Below are 17,549 nucleotides of genomic sequence, written 5' to 3'. Positions count from 1 at the left end.
AGGTAGCTTTTTCTTCTAATCCTTATTCAGTACTGTATGTTGGAGACTTTGATTAGCTTTTCTCCCTAGGTATATGACTCAACCAAGAGTGAGTGTTAAACTGGATTAGGTGGAGATGTGTCTCCACCCATTCAGGTAGGCCTTGATTACTTTACTGGAATCCTATAAAAGAGGAAACATTTTGGAGAAAACTTGAGAATCTGAGAGAGCAGTGAATGCCATAGCATGACGAAGCAGAGAGTCTACCAGTCAGCAACTTTTGAAGATAAAGAAGGAACATGCCTCCTGGGGAGCTGGAGAGAAAGCTAGCAGATGTTGCCATGTTTACCATGTGCCCTTCCAGTCAAGAGAGAAACCCTGACTGTGTTCGCCATGTGCCTTTCCAGATGAGAGAGAAACTCTGACTGTGTTTTCCATGTGCCTTTCCATTTGAGAGAAAAACCCTGACCTTCATCAGCTTTCTTGAATCAAGGTATCTTTCCCTGGATGCCTTAGATTGGACATTTCTACAGGCTTGCTTTAGCTGGGACATTTTCATGACCTTAGAACTGTAGACTTGTAACTTATTAAATTCCCCTTTCTAAAAGCCGTTCCATTTCTGTTCTATTGCATTCTGGTAGGTAGCAGACTAGAATATGTTCAACTGGAAATAATATTTCTCATTCTTAAAATCCAACACCTGATAATAAACACCCCCAAGAGAATTTTATGAGATGCAAAGTGTTCTACTTACTGCACTTATATGGGAAACTACTTACTTTCCCCATGTGACCTTATCACATTGCACCATGTACCGCTATTAGCCCCTATTAGTGATGACTGAGTTGTTATGTTCCCTTTCTTTTTTTTTTTTAATTAGAAGGGGTTAAAAGAACCCGTTGCCCCCACAAGATTGATTAGGATTAAAACATGTCTTTGTTGGATTCCCGGTGCCTGTCCATGCAAAAAACAAACAACAACAATAACAACAAAAACATGGTTTTGCTAGGGTACATAAATCCTTTCAAACTGTCACACAAAGCATGGCAGGTTATTAATGGTAAGGCAATATGCAAATGAGAGAAAAAAACAGTTGTACTATTTACAGGTAGCTATTGTTCACAGGAGTCACAATGTCAATGTGTTAAATTTCAAAAGTCTGCTTTCCACCTGCTGTCTATTTTGCTGTTTTGAAAGATTTGTTTTAAAATATATAGTTCTATGATATGGTTTAACCACAAAGATTGAAATTATCTAATAATTGCATCCTTTACAAATTTTAGGCTTTAAACATTGAATTCATATGTTTAAGGGAGATGTTTGGAAAGTTTGAATTCAAGAACTTTTGATCATATATTCCAGTCAAGTCAAAGAATTCATCATGAAGAATATTTCCTCAAATCTTTAAACTATTATATCACTTAAAAATGGATTTCTTTGGAAAGTGCATTAACTATTTTAATTACAATAAAACTACAGTAAAATTTAGAAATAAATATAGCCCTATCAAATATATGCACATTGGCAATATTTTTCTATTTTGTTTTAGATTTACTTACCCAATTTAAAGTAATTATGATAAGATGTTCTCCAAATTTAAGTGTAAAATTTCATCTTTATTCTAGCCCTAAAGTAGAATTGTTATGTGGGGAAGTTTATCCTTAACAATCCCTGAAGCACATGTGTGTACGTGTGTGTGGGTGCGTGTGCATTTAATAGTTCTAAGAAACAAACTTATATGTAAATACCATTAATGGTATGCCTATGTATCTTTTCTCCTTAATTAATGCATTGTAAATGAAGTCTAACTTCAGGGTAATTGTGTCATAATGAATTAAAGGCATAATTTGAAAATACTGATTTCCTTTTTAAGTCTGGGTCATGTTACTATTTCTATTTTGATTAAAGGAATGAAACTATATTTTTATGCTAGTTAGTGCTAGATGTGGAAAGGTAAAGATTAATTAAAGAGGGTCTTGTCCGCATCCTTCAATGATAATATGGGAGTTTCCATCTACATGACCTTTGATCTGTTACAGATTTGTTCCCTATGGGTAAGAATTAGAACTTAACACTTAAAAAGTTATCAAAATAAGAATGAATGGTCACTTTTGCTGTGCATAAACATTAGCATGGATGGAATGGACAAAGAATCAATCAAGTTAAAGATAGAACAATGTGAATTACCCAATCTGAAAGTAGATGAAAATAAAACAACAAAGCTTCAGGAAACTGAAGATTGTAACAAAAGATCTAAAATTTCTGTCATCTGGGTTCAAGAAAAAGAGGAGACAGTGGGTGGGGCTGAAAAAGTAGTCAAAGTAATCGTGGCTGAAAATATACCCAAACTGACAGATTACCATATACCTAGATTCAAGGATATGGAATAACTTGACAATACCATCTGTGATGGTTGGGTTCATGTTTCAACTTGGCCCAATGATGGTGCCCAGTCTTCTGGTCAAGCAAGCACTGGCTTAACCATTACTGCAAGGATATTTCATGGCTGATTAATAAACCAGAAAGCTGGCTTATTAAACCCTCAGTGATTGTATATGTGGCCGATTATTTCTATGATCAACGAGTGATGTCTTCAACAATGAGGAATCCAATTAGTTGTACTTAACCCAATCACTTAAAGTCTTTTAAGGGAGAAGAGAGAACTTTCGTTTTTACTTCAGCCAGTCAGCCTTTCCTGGAGAGTTCAACAACCTGCATTGGATTTTTCAGCTAGTGGTCTGCCCTGTGAAATTTGGACTCATTAATCCCCTCAGTTGCATGAGACGCTTTTATAAAATCTCATGATTACAGATATCTCCCATTGGTTCTGTTTCATTACAGAACATTGGCTAATATAGCTTGAAACCAAGAGTGGTTCTTGAGAAGCAGCATCTTAAAAATGGAGTTTTACAACTGATTTTTTACTCTAATCAGACTCAAAGGCATTAATGACTCTATTTCTAAAAATCAAGATGGCACTGACAGTCCATGCCATGGGTTGGCAATATATAGAGACAACATATCACCATTCGATTCTCCTAATCATGCTCTTATTTGAGGCAAGGCTCTGGGTGACAGTGTTTTTGACACCTTAACAGAATTTTGAGAAGTTAAGAAGTATAATGATGTTGGCTGGTTGTTCTTATATATGCTGGATGTGGGTATGAGAGAAAAGGATGAGCTGAACTCTTCAAATTTTCAACTTAAACAGTATATGAAAGACATTAAGATTTCTTTGTGTGCCCTGGAAGAAAATCTTATTTCCTGTGGTTGCAGATTTGAGATCTCTGGAAACCAGAGACCCAAGGTTTCATTGTGTGAGTAGCAGATCTATAATGTAAACTAAATTCTCAACCTTGCAGGGTGCCTGCTACTAAAGTAAAGGCTTCAATTAGAAAAGAATGGAATCCTGAAACTTGGGATAGGGACATATGGGTTGATAATGATGGCAGTAGGGACATGGAAACCCAGGATTCTGTGGAATCTAGACACATAAAGCTCTTGTCCTGAGGAAACAGCAAACTCATCTCCAGCCCTTCCTGAGGAAACAGAAACCCCATCTTCAACCTGTCCTGATGAGACAGCTATCAGACATACAGCTGCCCTGAGGAGAGAGCTTCCCAGCCTCCACTCTGCCCTGAGGTGTCTGCCATCTGAACTCCAGCTAAACAGATCAACCCTTCAATGCCTGCTAAAACTAAGCACATCCTCTGAGGAAGCAGCCGTCACTCCTCCCTCTGGAGATGAATCCTTTTTCACCAGATGAAACTGTGATGGAATCCTCTGAGGTAATTGGCTTGAAAAACAGTTCTAATTATTTTCATGACTCACCACCTCCACCCCTCCTTCCTTTAAGACCTATAACTAGATTAAAGTTCTAACAGGCCCCAAAAAGTGAGATACCAAATGTGACACATAAGGAGATACACTATATTCTAAAAGGACTGCATGAGTTTTCTAATTTATATAGGAAATCAAGAAAATATATATGGGAATGGATATTAAGATATGGGAAAATGGTGGAAGGAATATAAAGTTGGATCAAGCTGAATTTATTGATATGGGCCCATTAAGCAAAAATTCTACATTCAGTATTGTAGCTCAGGGGGTTAGAAAGGGCAATAACAGTTTACTTGAATGGTTGACTAACTTGAATCAAAAGGTGGCCCACATTAACTGAGGTCAAAATGCCAGAATTGCCCTTGTATAATGTAGATGCGGGTTCCAGAGGCTTAGAGAGATTGAAATATTAGGTTGGATTTATCATAGAAGACCTTCTCACACACCCAAGAAATGTCCAGAGGACACATCTTTCACCAGAACCTTGAGAAATAAATTCATGAGACTAGCTTCATCATCCCTGAAGAGTTCTGTAGTCGTCCTCCTCTGTCGGTCAGGTATTACTGTGGGAACTGCTGTCACTGAACTGGAATCCTTAAACAGAAAGGTGATGATCATATCGCAAGTTGGCAGCAGCCATGTGGCCACAAATAATCACCATAGACAAGGTGGGCATGGACCCCATAATGGAAGTAGACTCAAAGCAGCAGTCAAAATAATCTGACTTACAGACTTATGGCATTGGCTAGTAGACCACAGGGTACCTAGAAGTAAAATAAATGGACAATCCACTAAATTCTTGTTTGAGCTATATAAGCAGAAGAGTTCTAGATCAAGTCAACAAAAGTCTAACTTGAATTACAAAAATAAAGAGTCATGACCCTTAATCAATTCCCAGACTTGACATAGTTTACAGACCCAGACTGCCTTTAATGAGGCAAGATGAGGTACAATTTGGGAAGGACCATGTTACGCTGCAAAAAATTTACACTGTTAACTTTGCTCCCAGCAGATCTTTTACCAGGGTAACTGCATTGGGAAAAAGAAATGATCAGATGTTTCATGGATCACTAGACACAGGCTCAGAATTGACACTAATGTCAGGAGACCCAAAACATATCCCTCATCAGAATGTGGGCTTATGGAAGTTGGTGATCAATGGACTTTTAGCTCAGATCTCATCTTACAGTGGATGCAGTGAGTCCTTGGGCTCATTCTGTGGTTATTTCCCCAGTTCTGGAATGCATAATTAGAATGGACATACTCAGCAAATGGCATATCCTCACATTGCTTGCCTGACTCATGGAGTGAGGACTATTATATTAAGAAAGGCCAAGTGGAAGCCCCTAGAACTGTCCTTACCTAGCAAAATAGTAAATCAGAAGCAATATTAGATCCCTGGAGGGATTGTAGAGATTAGTACCAATCTTAAGACTTGAATGATGCAGGGTTGGTGATTTCCACCACATCCCCATTCAGCTCTTCTATTTGGCCTGTGCAGAAAACAGATGGGTCTTAGAGGATGATAGCAGAATATCATAAGCTTAACCAAGTGATGACTTCATTGGAGCTGATATGCCAAATGTGATATCATTGCTTGAGCAAATCAACATATCTTATTACCTTGGCCTGGCATATGGTTTTGTTTTGTTGTTGTTGTTGTTGTTGTTTTACTCAATAGCTGTTAATAAGTATCAACAGAAACAGTTTGCCTTCAGCTAGCAAGGCCAATAGTGTATCTTCACTGACCTACATCAGAGGTATAACAACTCTCCACCTCGATGTCATAATCTTGTCCACAGGGACATTGATCTTTTCTCCCTCCCACAAGACATCACACTGGTCTATTATACTGATGATATTATATGTAATATAAGTAATAGTGAGAGCAAGAAGCAGTGGCTACCTTAGACTGGTAAGATATTTGTGTGTCAGACAATGTGATATAAATCCAACAAAACTACAGGGATCTTCCATGTCAGTGAAATTTCTAGGTGTCCAGTGGGGTGGACATGCTGAGATATTTCTTCTAAGGTGAAGGGTAAGATGTTGCATCTGACCCTTCCTATGACCGAAAAAAAAGACACATGCTTAGTTGGTTTCTTTAGAATTTAGAGACAACATGTTCCTCATTTGAATGTGCTACTCTGGTCCATTTACTGAATGACCAGGAAAGCTGCTAGTTTTGAGTGAGGACAAGAGGAGGTTTTGCAAATGGTCAGGATTTACAGCCAGCTCAGGCTGCTCTGTAAGCTTCTCTACCACTTGGACCATATAATACAGCATATCCAAGGGTGTTGGAAGTGTCGGTAGCCAATGGAGATGCTGTCTGGAGCCTTTGGCAGGCCCCTGTAAGAGATACAGACCTTTAGGATTCTGGAACAAGGCCTTGCTATCCTTTACAATTAACCTCTCTCCTTTGAGAAACACCATTTGACTTGCTAACTTAGCCTTAGAAGAGACTGTAACTTTAATTATGGCCCATCAAGTTACCATGAGACCTAAACTGCCTATCATGAGCTAGGTGTTGTCTAACCCACCAAGCCATAAAGTTGAGTGTGCACAACAGCATTCCATCATAAAATGGAAATGGCCTATAGTGATAGGGCTTAAGCGGGTCCTGATGGCACAAGTAAGTTATATGAGAAAGTGGCCCACATGCTCATGGACCCCACTCCTGTCACATTACCTTCTCTTTCCAGCCTGGAGCTATGGCATCTTGGGGAGTTCCTTAAAATCAGTTGACTGAGGAAGAGAAAACTCTGGCCTAGTTCACATTCTGTATGATATGCAGGTACCACTCAAAGGTGGACAGCTTCAGCCCTGCAGCCCCCTTCTGTCATGTCCTTGAAGGAGAGTGCTGAGAGAAAATCTTCCCAGTGGACAGCCTTTTGAGCAGTGCACTTGACTGTTCATTTTGCATGGAAAGAGAACTGACCAGAGGTGCATTTGTAAACTGACTTATGGGCTGTTGCTAATGATTTGGCTATTTGGGCAGGGACTTAGAATAAACATGATTGGAAAATTGGCAACAAAGAGGTCGAGTGAAGAATTATATGGATAGACCTTTCTGAGTTGGCAAAGAACATAAAGATATTTGTGCTCCACGTGAATGCTCACCAGAGGGTAACTCCTCAAGAGAAAGGTTTTACTCAAGTGGAAAAAGTGACCTGTTCTGCGGATTCCAGACATCCTCTTTCCCCAGGCACTCCTAACATTGTTCAATGGGCTTATGGACGAAGTGGTCATGGTGGTAGGGATGAAGGATAGGCATGGACTCCGCAACATGGATTTCCACTCATCAAGTATGATCTGGCTACAGCCACTGCTAAGTGTCGAATTTATCTGTGGCAGAGACCCATATACAATTCCTAATATGGCAACATTCCCAGAGGAGATTAGCCTGCTACCTGGCGGCAGGTTGATTACATTGGACCACTTCTGTTATAGAAGGGGCAGCAATTTGTTCTAACTGGAATAAACACACACTCCAGATATGGGTTTGCCTTCCCTGAATGCAATGCTTCCAGCAAAACTACCATCTGTGGACTTATGGAATGCCTTATCCACCATCATGCTATTCCACACAGCATTGCTGCTGATCAAGGAGCTCAGTTCACAACAAATGAAGTGTGGGAATGGGCATATGTTCATGGAATTCTCTGGTCTCACCATGTTCCCTCTCATCCATAGGCAGCTGGTTGATAGAGTGATGGAATGACATTTTGAAGATCCAATTACAGTAGCAACTAGGTGACAATACCTTGCAGGGCTGGGGCAGTGTTCTCCAGGTTGCTGAGTATATCTGAATCAGCATCCACTCTATGGTGTTCTTTCTTCCATAGCCAGGATTCACAGGTTCAGGAATCAATGGGTGGAAATGGTAGTGGCACCACTCACTTTCACCACTAGCCATCCACTAGAAAATGTTTCAATTCCTCTTGCTGCAATCTTAAGCTCTGTTGACCTACCAGTCTTTGTTTCAAAAGTAGGAGTGCTTCTACCAAAAGACACAACAAAAATTCCTTTGAGCTGGAAGTTAAAACTGCCACCTGGCCACTTTAGGCTTTTCCTGCCTCTGAATCAATGGGCAGGGAAGGGGATTACTGGTGTACTGGCTGGGGTGATGGATTCCGACTATCAAAGGGAAGTAGGACTGCAACTGCACAATGGAGTTAAAGAGTTTTCTTGGAATACAGGAGATCCCCTAGAGTATCTCTTGGCACTACCATGCCCTGTGATTAATGTCAATGGAAGACTACAACAACCCAATCTGGGCAGGACTATCAATGGCCCAGAAACTTAAGGAATGAAGGTTTGGGTCACCCCACCAAGCAAAGAATCATGGCCAGCTGAAGTGCTAGCTGAGGGTAAAGGGAACATGGAATGGGTAGTGGCAGAAGATAGTGATAAATAAGAACTACGATACATGAACAGTTGGAGAAACAAAGATTGTGATATATGAATATTTTCTCCTTGTTTTGTTATGAGTATGTTTGTATTTGTACATAAATCAAATATCTTGTTTTATTCCCATCATATGACAAAAGTTGTGTTGTTCATGTTATAGTCTCTAAGTTATAGGATATCAAGTTTAAGAGTGAATGTTACCTAAGGACTTGCACCTATTCTGGAGTGATTTAGTACATTGCTGGTTGTAGGAGAGCTGAGTATTGATAGGCAAAACAACATATGTCTGTTACTGTGTTCTATTAAGAGATTTAGTTTCGCTTATGGTGATATATATAACTGGGGTGGACTGTGATTGTTGGGTTCATGTGTCAACTTGGCCAAATTATGATTCTCAGTTATCTGTTCAAACAAGCACTTGGCTAACAAAGGCTTCAAGGACATTTTCTGGCTGGTTAATAATGCAGAATTCTGGCTTATTAAATCATCAGTAATTTGATTGCACCTATGACTAATTACATTCACAATCAACTGAGGGAGTGTCTTCCACACTGAGAGAATCCGATCAGTTCAATTCTCCCAAATCAATTGAAGATTTTTAAGGGGAAAGAGAGAACTTTCTTTTTTAGTTCAGCTAGTCAGCCTCTCCTGGAGAGTTCATTGATGACCTTCAGTAGAATTGCCAGCTAGTGGCCTGTCCTACTGAATTTGGACTCATGCATTCCCATAATTGCATAAGACACTTTTATAAAATCTCATATTTGCATATATCTCATGTTGTTTCTGTTTCTCTATAGAACCCTGACTAATGCACCATCCATCATCAGGTTCTAAGCCAATAGAAGACCCTCCAGGTAATACCAGAATACATGATTTTCTAGTGTCCACAGAACATATATTCCAAGATATACCATAACCTGTACTATAAAACAAACACTAAAAATTTTAGTTATCACAGGCCTACAAAGTGTATCCTCTAATGCAATTAAAATAGATATCAATAACAGAAGTAAAACAAGAGATCCCCAAACACTTGTGTTATGAATTGAGTAACACCAAGACATACCCAAGTCCTAACTTCTGGTCATGTGTATGTGTACCTATTTGTAAATGGGATCTTTGAAGATGTTATTAATTCGGTAAGGTTAAACTGAATCAAGGTGGGCCTTAAGTCCTATGACTAGAGGAAATTTGGACCCAGTCAAGAGGAGACACACTATCAGAGAGATAGCCATATGACCTAGGGTAAGATTAAATTATGCTTTGCTGGCAAAACACCACCAGTACATTACAGACTTCAGAGAAAATATGAACTGGCCAGCAGTTTGATTTTTTTACATCTAGCCTCCAAAACAGTAAGACAATAAATTCCTTTTGTTTAATACAACTAATCGCTGTTACTGTGTTTAAGCAGCCCTGGCAAACCAAGACAGATTTGAAACTAAATAGCACATTTTAAAATTATTGTTGTATCAAAAAATAAGTCTTAGAGAAAATTTAAAAAAATTGAACTGAAGGTTGTTGTAGTTGCTTCCTCCCTCTTCCTCCACCTCCTCACCACTGAGTGAATCTGGCAGAAACCCATATGCTCTGTGTTGAGCATTGCAGAGATTCTTTCTAAGCAGATACCTCCATTATGCCGGTAGTCCCAATGCTAAAGCTACTGTGGAAGCTGCCACCTGACCTGGGAACAATGTAACTGTTCAGCTAAAACAGCACTGCAGAGAATATTTAGAGAAAATAGTTTCCTCTGTACACTAGAAAATCATTTTGCTAATTTGTTTTCAGATGCAGAGTCTAGGACAAGTAGTTCTTTGTGCAAATTTATTTTAAATTTTAAATATTTTACTTGTGAAATTTCAAGCAAGTTATCCTGATATATTTTTTTTTATGAAGAGTTATTCAGTGTTTTATTGGTCTATAAGAATTAATGGAAGCTTCAAACATTATTCGCATTATTAGAAAATAATGAACACTTGGAAACTCATTCCTCAGGGTTTATAATCGTGATATATTTTATGACATAAATTTGATAAAGATATTTTTGCCTCAAAGCAGTAAGTCAGGTTAGTCATCATTAAAAATGTTTCCTCTCTAATTCAAAAACAATTGAAATTTGATCTCTGGGGATGCAGAGTTGAACTAGATGGAAAATAAAAGGGTGTTGATATCACTGTAACTTATAGTAAAAATGTCACACACTGGCTGCAACTCTGCTATATAACCTAATCTTTCTTGTGCTGGCCATTTATATCTCTAATTTATTGACAATAGAATGGTGCACTTTTCTTAGTTTAAATTAGAAATATCTTCTAGAAATTTATTTTCACTGTGACCTCCTGTATAAAGGTCCAGGGATTTTGCTGCTCAGGTATTTAATAGAATCTCTTAAAGTCCTTAAAATATAGTGCCTATAAATACAATAGAGTTAACTGTTGCATAATAATTGACATTTTTTTATTAATTAAAAAAATTAACTAACACAACATTTAGAAATCATTCCATTCTACATATGTAATTAGTAATTCTTAATATCATCATATAGATGTATAATCATCATTTCTTAGTACATTTGCATCGATTTAGAAAAAGAAATAGCAAGACAACAGAAAAAGAAATAAAATGATAATATAGAGAAAAAATATACATAAAAAATACAAAAAATATATATATAAAAAAACAGAACAAACAAACAAACAAAAAAACTATAGCTCAGATGCAGCTTCATTCAGTGTTTTAACATAATTACATTGCAATTAGATAGTATTGTGCTGTCCATTTTTGAGTTTTTGTATCTAGTCCTGTTGCACAGTCTGTATCCCTTCAGCTCCAATTACCCATTATCTTACCCCGTTTCTAACTCCTGCTGGACTCTGTTACCAATGACATATTTCAAGTTTATTCTCGAATGTCCGTTCACATCAGTGGGACCATACAGTATTTGTCCTTTAGTTTTTGGCTGGATTCACTCAGCATAATATTCTCTAGGTCCATCCATGTTATTACATGGTTCATAAGTTTATCTTGTCTTAAAGCTGCATAATATTCCATCGTATGTATATACCACAGTTTGTTTAGCCACTCTTCTGTTGATGGAGATTTTGGCTGTTTCCATCTCTTTGCAATTGTAAATAATGCTGCTATAAACATTGGTGTGCAAATGTCCGTTTGTGTCTTTGCCCTTAAGTCCTTTGAGTAGATACCTAGCAATGGTATTGCTGGGTCGTATGGCAGTTCTATATTCAGTTTTTTGAGGAACCGCCAAACTGCCTTCCACAGTGGTTGCACCATTTGACATTCCCACCAACAGGGGATAAGTGTGCCTCTTTCTCTGCATCCTCTCCAGCACTTGTCATTTTTTTTGTTTTGTTGATAATGGCCATTCTGGTGGGTGTGAGATGATATCTAATTGTGGTTTTGATTTGCATTTCTCTAATGGCCAGGGACATTGAGCATCTCTTCATGTGCCTTTTGGCCATTTGTATTTCCTCTTCTGAGAGGTGTCTGTTCAAGTCTTTTTCCCATTTTGTAATTGGGTTGGCTGTCTTTTTGTTGTTGAGTTGAACAATCTCTTTATAAATTCTGGATACTAGACCTTTATCCGATATGTCATTTCCAAATATTGTCTCCCATTGTGTAGGCTATCTTTCTACTTTCTTGATGAAGTTCTTTGATGCACAAAAGTGTTTAATTTTGAGGAGCTCCCATTTATTTCTTTCTTTCTTCAGTGCTCTTGCTTTAGGTTTAAGATCCATAAAACCGCCTCCAATTGTAAGATTCATAAGATATCTCCCTACATTTTCCTCTAACTGTTTTATGGTCTTAGACCTAATGTTTAGATCTTTGATCCATTTTGAGTTGACTTTTGTATAAGGTGTGAGATACGGGCCCTCTTTCATTCTTTTGCATATGGATATCCAGTTCTCTAGGCACCATTTATTGAAGAGACTGTTCTGTCCCAAGTGAATTAGCTTGACTGCCTTATCAAAGATCAAATGTCCATAGATGAGAGGGTCTATATCTGAGCACTCTATTTGATTCCATTAGTCGATATATCTATCTTTATGCCAATACCATGCTGTTTTGACCACTGTGGCTTCATAATATGACTTAAAGTCTGGCAGCGTGAGACCTCCAGCTTCGTTTTTTTTTCCTCAAGATACTTTTAGCAATTCGGGGCACCCTGCCCTTCCAGATAAATTTGCTTATTGGTTTTTCTATTTCTGAAAAATAAGTTGTTGGGATTTTGATTGGTATTGCGTTGAATCTGTAAATCAATTTAGGTAGGATTGACATCTTAACTATATTTAGTCTTCCAATCCATGAACATGGTATGCCCTTCCATCTATTTAGGTCTTCTGTGATTTCTTTTAACAGTTTTTTGTAGTTTTCTTTGTATAGGTCTTTTGTCTCTTTAGTTAAATTTATTCCTCAGTATTTTGTTCTTTTAGTTGCAATTGTAAATGGAATTTGTTTCTTGATTTCCCCCTGATATTTTTTTACCATAGTCTGAAGACGAAGTTTAAAACTAGCACCTAGGATATATATATGTATACACACTTATAAGGTATAGCTGCTTTGTCAACTTTGCAAAGTTTATAAAATTGTGAAGTTAAAAAGTTTTCATGAAGAAGATATTTATTTGCAATCAAATCAAATGCAAAAAGTTTGTGAAATTTTCAAATTATTCATTCATTCAAAACAGCTGTACAAAATAATATTCTTCAATGATCTCTTCTGCTGATTAGAATTTTTCCAATATGTAAAGTGATAAAATGTTCAAAAGCTTTTCAGATGCCAGTTAAATGTTTCCAAATCTATAATCATTCCACTAAATGATTATATTCAAGTTCTAGAGTGAGAATTATATTTGAAAGCTTAAGACTAAATCAAATTAAACATAATTCTCAAATATTTTGTTTCAGAAAGCCAACAAGATATTGGAGAAACACCAATTCTTGTTTGATGAAGAGTGATCAGACAAGCATTCTTGAAATTGCACTGTGATAAATTCACCATATACATATAACAATTTTGATATCTAGGATGAGAGAGGATTTTGTTGCTGACTAATGTATAGGGGACCATTTCTGCAAAAGAAAAAAAAACCTACTAAATCATTTAACAGAAAATAGAAATAATGAAAGGTCTTAGAATAAAACATAAAATCATATTGCTTTGAGTAACTAAAATATGATAATTATTTAGTAACTGAAATAAACCATATATAAAATAATGAAACACTGTGTATCCTGTCTTAGGCTGAGACAAAATCTACACCACTGTATTTCATATTTATATCTATGCTTCCAATTGCATTAATTTTAGGGGCATGCTCATCAGTTCTTTATAATGGGCTTATTAAAATTTTCAAATCCTTCTTTCATGAGGAATTCTTTGTCTTTTTTCTCCATCAATACCTTTGTGACTGTTTTTTGGTACCTACCTGTGTGATTTTGCAATCATCCTGTGAAATGCCAACCCCTTTATTTTAAATCGATTTCTATGCTGGTGAATATGACTGAGGTATTTAAGTGTTAAAATTAATCCACAAAGACAGGTTTCCACTCTACTAGTCTACATGCTTTTCAGCTATACATATATCTTGCATTATTTGGCTGTTCTGCAAGGCTTGTCATTTTCTAGGGAGTAGATTCTTCCTATACACTAAATACTTGTCACGTGTGGCTCTGAAAAACAGAACAATCGTTATTAAAGCTATTGAGATTGCTGTCAGGCATAGATATATGCACATGAAATGTTTTAATTTAAGGAGTCTTCCTGTGTAGATAATTTCTCTAAAACATCTCCCTACTTAAATATATATATATATAATATATATGTGCATTAAAACAATCTTCCTACTTAAATATATGTACACATGTGGATTTGAAGGGAGTTCACAGAATAGTTATCTGTAGTCAGGGCAACAAACCTGTAACAGAAATACCATGCTGAGTCAGCAGGAAGAACTCCACGATACTTGGGAGAGGTTTTCTTTTCTTTTTTTCAAAATCATCTTTGTAGCATCTGAAGTAGTAATATATAACACCGTCAGCAAAGCTCTAATTTATTCATTCAAGTCACTTATTCATTTAACATTTATTAAGTGTTCACTGTGTGCAGAATACGAGGCAGGTACAGAGAATAATAAGAAAAAATAGATATTGTCTCTCTATTCAAGGAACTGAAATAGGATTAAAAAATTTTGCACTAATAACTTTAAATGCTTTAATTACTATAATATGGGGAAAGGTTATGGAAATATATAATATAATTACAACTAGCACATCATCCACAAATATATTCAGCACCTGGGTCTAATACTTGGATTTCATATGAATTCCAGGTTTATATTGCAGAGGTATTTCCTATACTATCTACTCAGATTAATTATTTTAAAGAAATTAATTTGCCTTTAGTTTCTTACAAAAAGTGTGTAAAGTATTGCTATACATAAATAATAATGAGTCTTATATCATAATAAAATATAATATGTAGATGCAAAGTTGTAAAGAATAAATTATGACTTATCCAGTGTTCCAAAATTAGTTGACTCAAGGGTAAAAGAAGGGGACCCAATAAATAATCATTTTGTTGTTATAAATAGCTAACTAGTGATGTATGGAAAAGTAGTGGCTTATGCTCTCAAACTTTTCAGATAAGCATTTTCATGAAATATTCTTTTCTACTAAGAATTTTACTTGTTTAGGACCATGTTGAGTGCAAAAATGACACTTTTATTATTTCCCATAAATTTCAAATATCTACTGTTTCTCATGTTTAAATTTCCCAGTTCCTGTATTCTCCCTTTTAAAGTTAGAGGAACTTGGAAATTTTAGTAGGAAGGAATGGCCTGGCTGAATCTTTCACTTATATTCAAATTGACAGGTGAAAGAAAAGATTATGCCTTATGTTTCTGGATTTACAGAATTAAATACCCATCTCATAGAATGCCTTAAACATTCTTTCCACTCTTGCTCAGCATTCACTGTGGCGCAGCCAAATAATGTATTTGATTGCAGTCATTATTGCAAATTCCATTTTGTGTAACAGTAAAATAAGTCTCTCTTTATGAATATTTTGCTACTTAATCACCATTAGTGTAACTTGCATTTCACTGATCTTTCCCACAGTAAATGGAGCTTCATCAATCCAGTTTCTATCTAGTCCTCCTTGAGGCTAACTGGTAAGAAGGATTGGGGAAGCTGCCTCTCACCAAAGAAATGCTCTCTCTAATGGTAACTAGTTCATGTGGGCGGCAAACTTTCAGCTTTAGCTCAATAATATAATGCACCAAATAACTAGAGTCCTTCTTGGCCAGTAAGGAATTGCTTTGAAACAAATTTTGTGCAGTGTGATATTAATTTTAAAAATCCAGAAAATTAAAAGCCAGCAGACAAACAAAAATGTAAGAATGTTGTAATGCCCTGAAGAATTGTCCTAATTTCAAAAAATGCAAAGGAAAAATATTCCACTTGATTTTTATTTGATAATTTCAGGATGCATTTAACATTATAATCTCCTTAACTCTGAAAAAAAGGTGGCCTCCCCACCCAGTGTAAACTATTTCCTAATTAATCTCCTATTTTTGTTTATTAATGCTGCCAGAAATGCAATATACCAGAAATGGGTTGACTTTTTTCGGCATGGGTAGGCCCTGGGAATCAAACCTGGGTACCCAGCATGGCAGGCTAGAATTCTGCCACTGAGGTGGGTTGGCTTTTAGAAAGGTAATTTATTAAATTACAAGTTTATAGCTTTAAGGCCATAAAATGTCCAAACTATGGCATCCAAGAAAAGATACCTTGACTCAAGAAAGGATGAAGGGTGTGGAACACCTCTGTCAGCTGGAAGGCATAGGGATGTCATCTGCTGGCCCTCTGGTTTCTGGTTTCAAGCAGCTTGCCCAGGGACATTTTCCTCGTGCATCTCCAATTGTTTCTGTCTTTGTCAGCTCTGAGGTGTCTCCAAATGTTTTCCCTTTTAAAAAACTCCAGTAAATAATCGAGATTGACTTTGAATGGATGGAGTCACATTTCCATCTAATCAAAATGTCATTAAATGACCATTAGACCGTCATCCATGATTGGATGTGCTACATCTCCATAGAAACAATCCAAAGGGTTAAAAGAAACATGACTTTCCCTACAAGACTAGATCAGGCTTTTCTGGAAAAGATAATAGCTTCCAATAGGTACACCTCCTCAAATAAGACATCAAACAGTAGTAAATTCTGCCATCTAGCTGGCCAGGGTGAGAAGAGAACATCTCCATGCAAAGTCTCAGAAACTATTGTTTAATCTATTTTGATAAGAGGAACACCTCAGTGATAACTAGTGATAACTTTGGAGCAGGAGGGCCTGTTGTGGTTATAGTATGTCTGCTTTCTAAATCTATGAACCTATTGTTAGTCAGCCCCATGAATAAGTGCCATGAGACTCTGGTGCTTATCATGATCTTGGTAACACATTACTCCATAATAAAATCTTTCAAAGTTTTACAAGCAGACAGAATGTCTATACTTTCATATCTGCATTCTTAGCATTTCTTTCTTGCAAAGATTCAAGCTGACCTTGGTTTCCATTCAAGTTATGATCATTACTCCTGTGAAATTTTGGTTTCCTCATCTGTAAAGCCTGGAAAATAGTTTGTAGCTCAGAAAATTCTCATGAGAAGCATCAATATAGCATGCATAAAGAACAAATTAAGAATATGTATCTTTTGCCCATTTTCTGTGCCTGATATGTTATTATTTATGCTTCAAGCTTAAATTAAGTTGAATTTTCACATGCCTGATTACCTTATAAGAAGAATTACTTAAATAAGTTTCTATACTCCAAAACCTTTTTATCATATCATTAGAAAAGCACCATGTTCAACACGGTGTAACAAGTATTCATTGAGATTAATACCTAGCTTGATATTTAGTAATGACACATTAAGATGTTGTCGAGAATACTCATATATACCATTTTAAAACTTCATTGAATCTCTGATAACTGGCTAGTTCTTCCTAAGGATGCATTAACTCCTCTGCATAGGATTTTCTTTTCCTTAGATTGCAGCAATAATATTATTAAAAAGTAATCTTCAAAGATAAGGGAATTGTTTCATCTCACCCCTAATTAGCAGGCATTGTACAAATATATAGCTTACAGAAGTTTATATCTACGATCCTCTGGGGAGAAGATAAGACTATGGGCATTTTAATTATTGTTAAAATGAAGAACAATATTAGGGAGATAAAATTTAGAACTTTTATTATTGAGGAATTAGACAAAGTGGAATGTGCAGTGCATAACCCCTTTGGTGGAGAG

At 36.6% G+C, this 17,549-nt stretch overlaps 1 long non-coding RNA gene across 1 annotated transcript in view; it reads left to right on the top strand.

Moving 5' to 3' along the window:
• The window catches only part of LOC143676472 (uncharacterized), a 75,101-nt gene extending 59,580 nt beyond the window's left edge, over positions 1-15,521 (top strand). Inside the window, exons 4-5 of the long non-coding RNA XR_013172110.1 lie at positions 9,027-9,083; positions 15,366-15,521. This is a non-coding gene — a long non-coding RNA (uncharacterized LOC143676472). The remainder of the gene's footprint in view (positions 1-9,026; positions 9,084-15,365) is intronic.
• Positions 15,522-17,549: the final 2,028 nt, after the last annotated feature.

This window comes from Tamandua tetradactyla, chromosome 3 (genome assembly GCF_023851605.1).
Source record: "Tamandua tetradactyla isolate mTamTet1 chromosome 3, mTamTet1.pri, whole genome shotgun sequence".
NCBI lineage: Eukaryota > Metazoa > Chordata > Mammalia > Pilosa > Myrmecophagidae > Tamandua > Tamandua tetradactyla.
The sequence above is the reverse complement of the archived record's forward strand: the minus strand, read 5'-3'. Positions and strand labels throughout refer to the sequence as shown.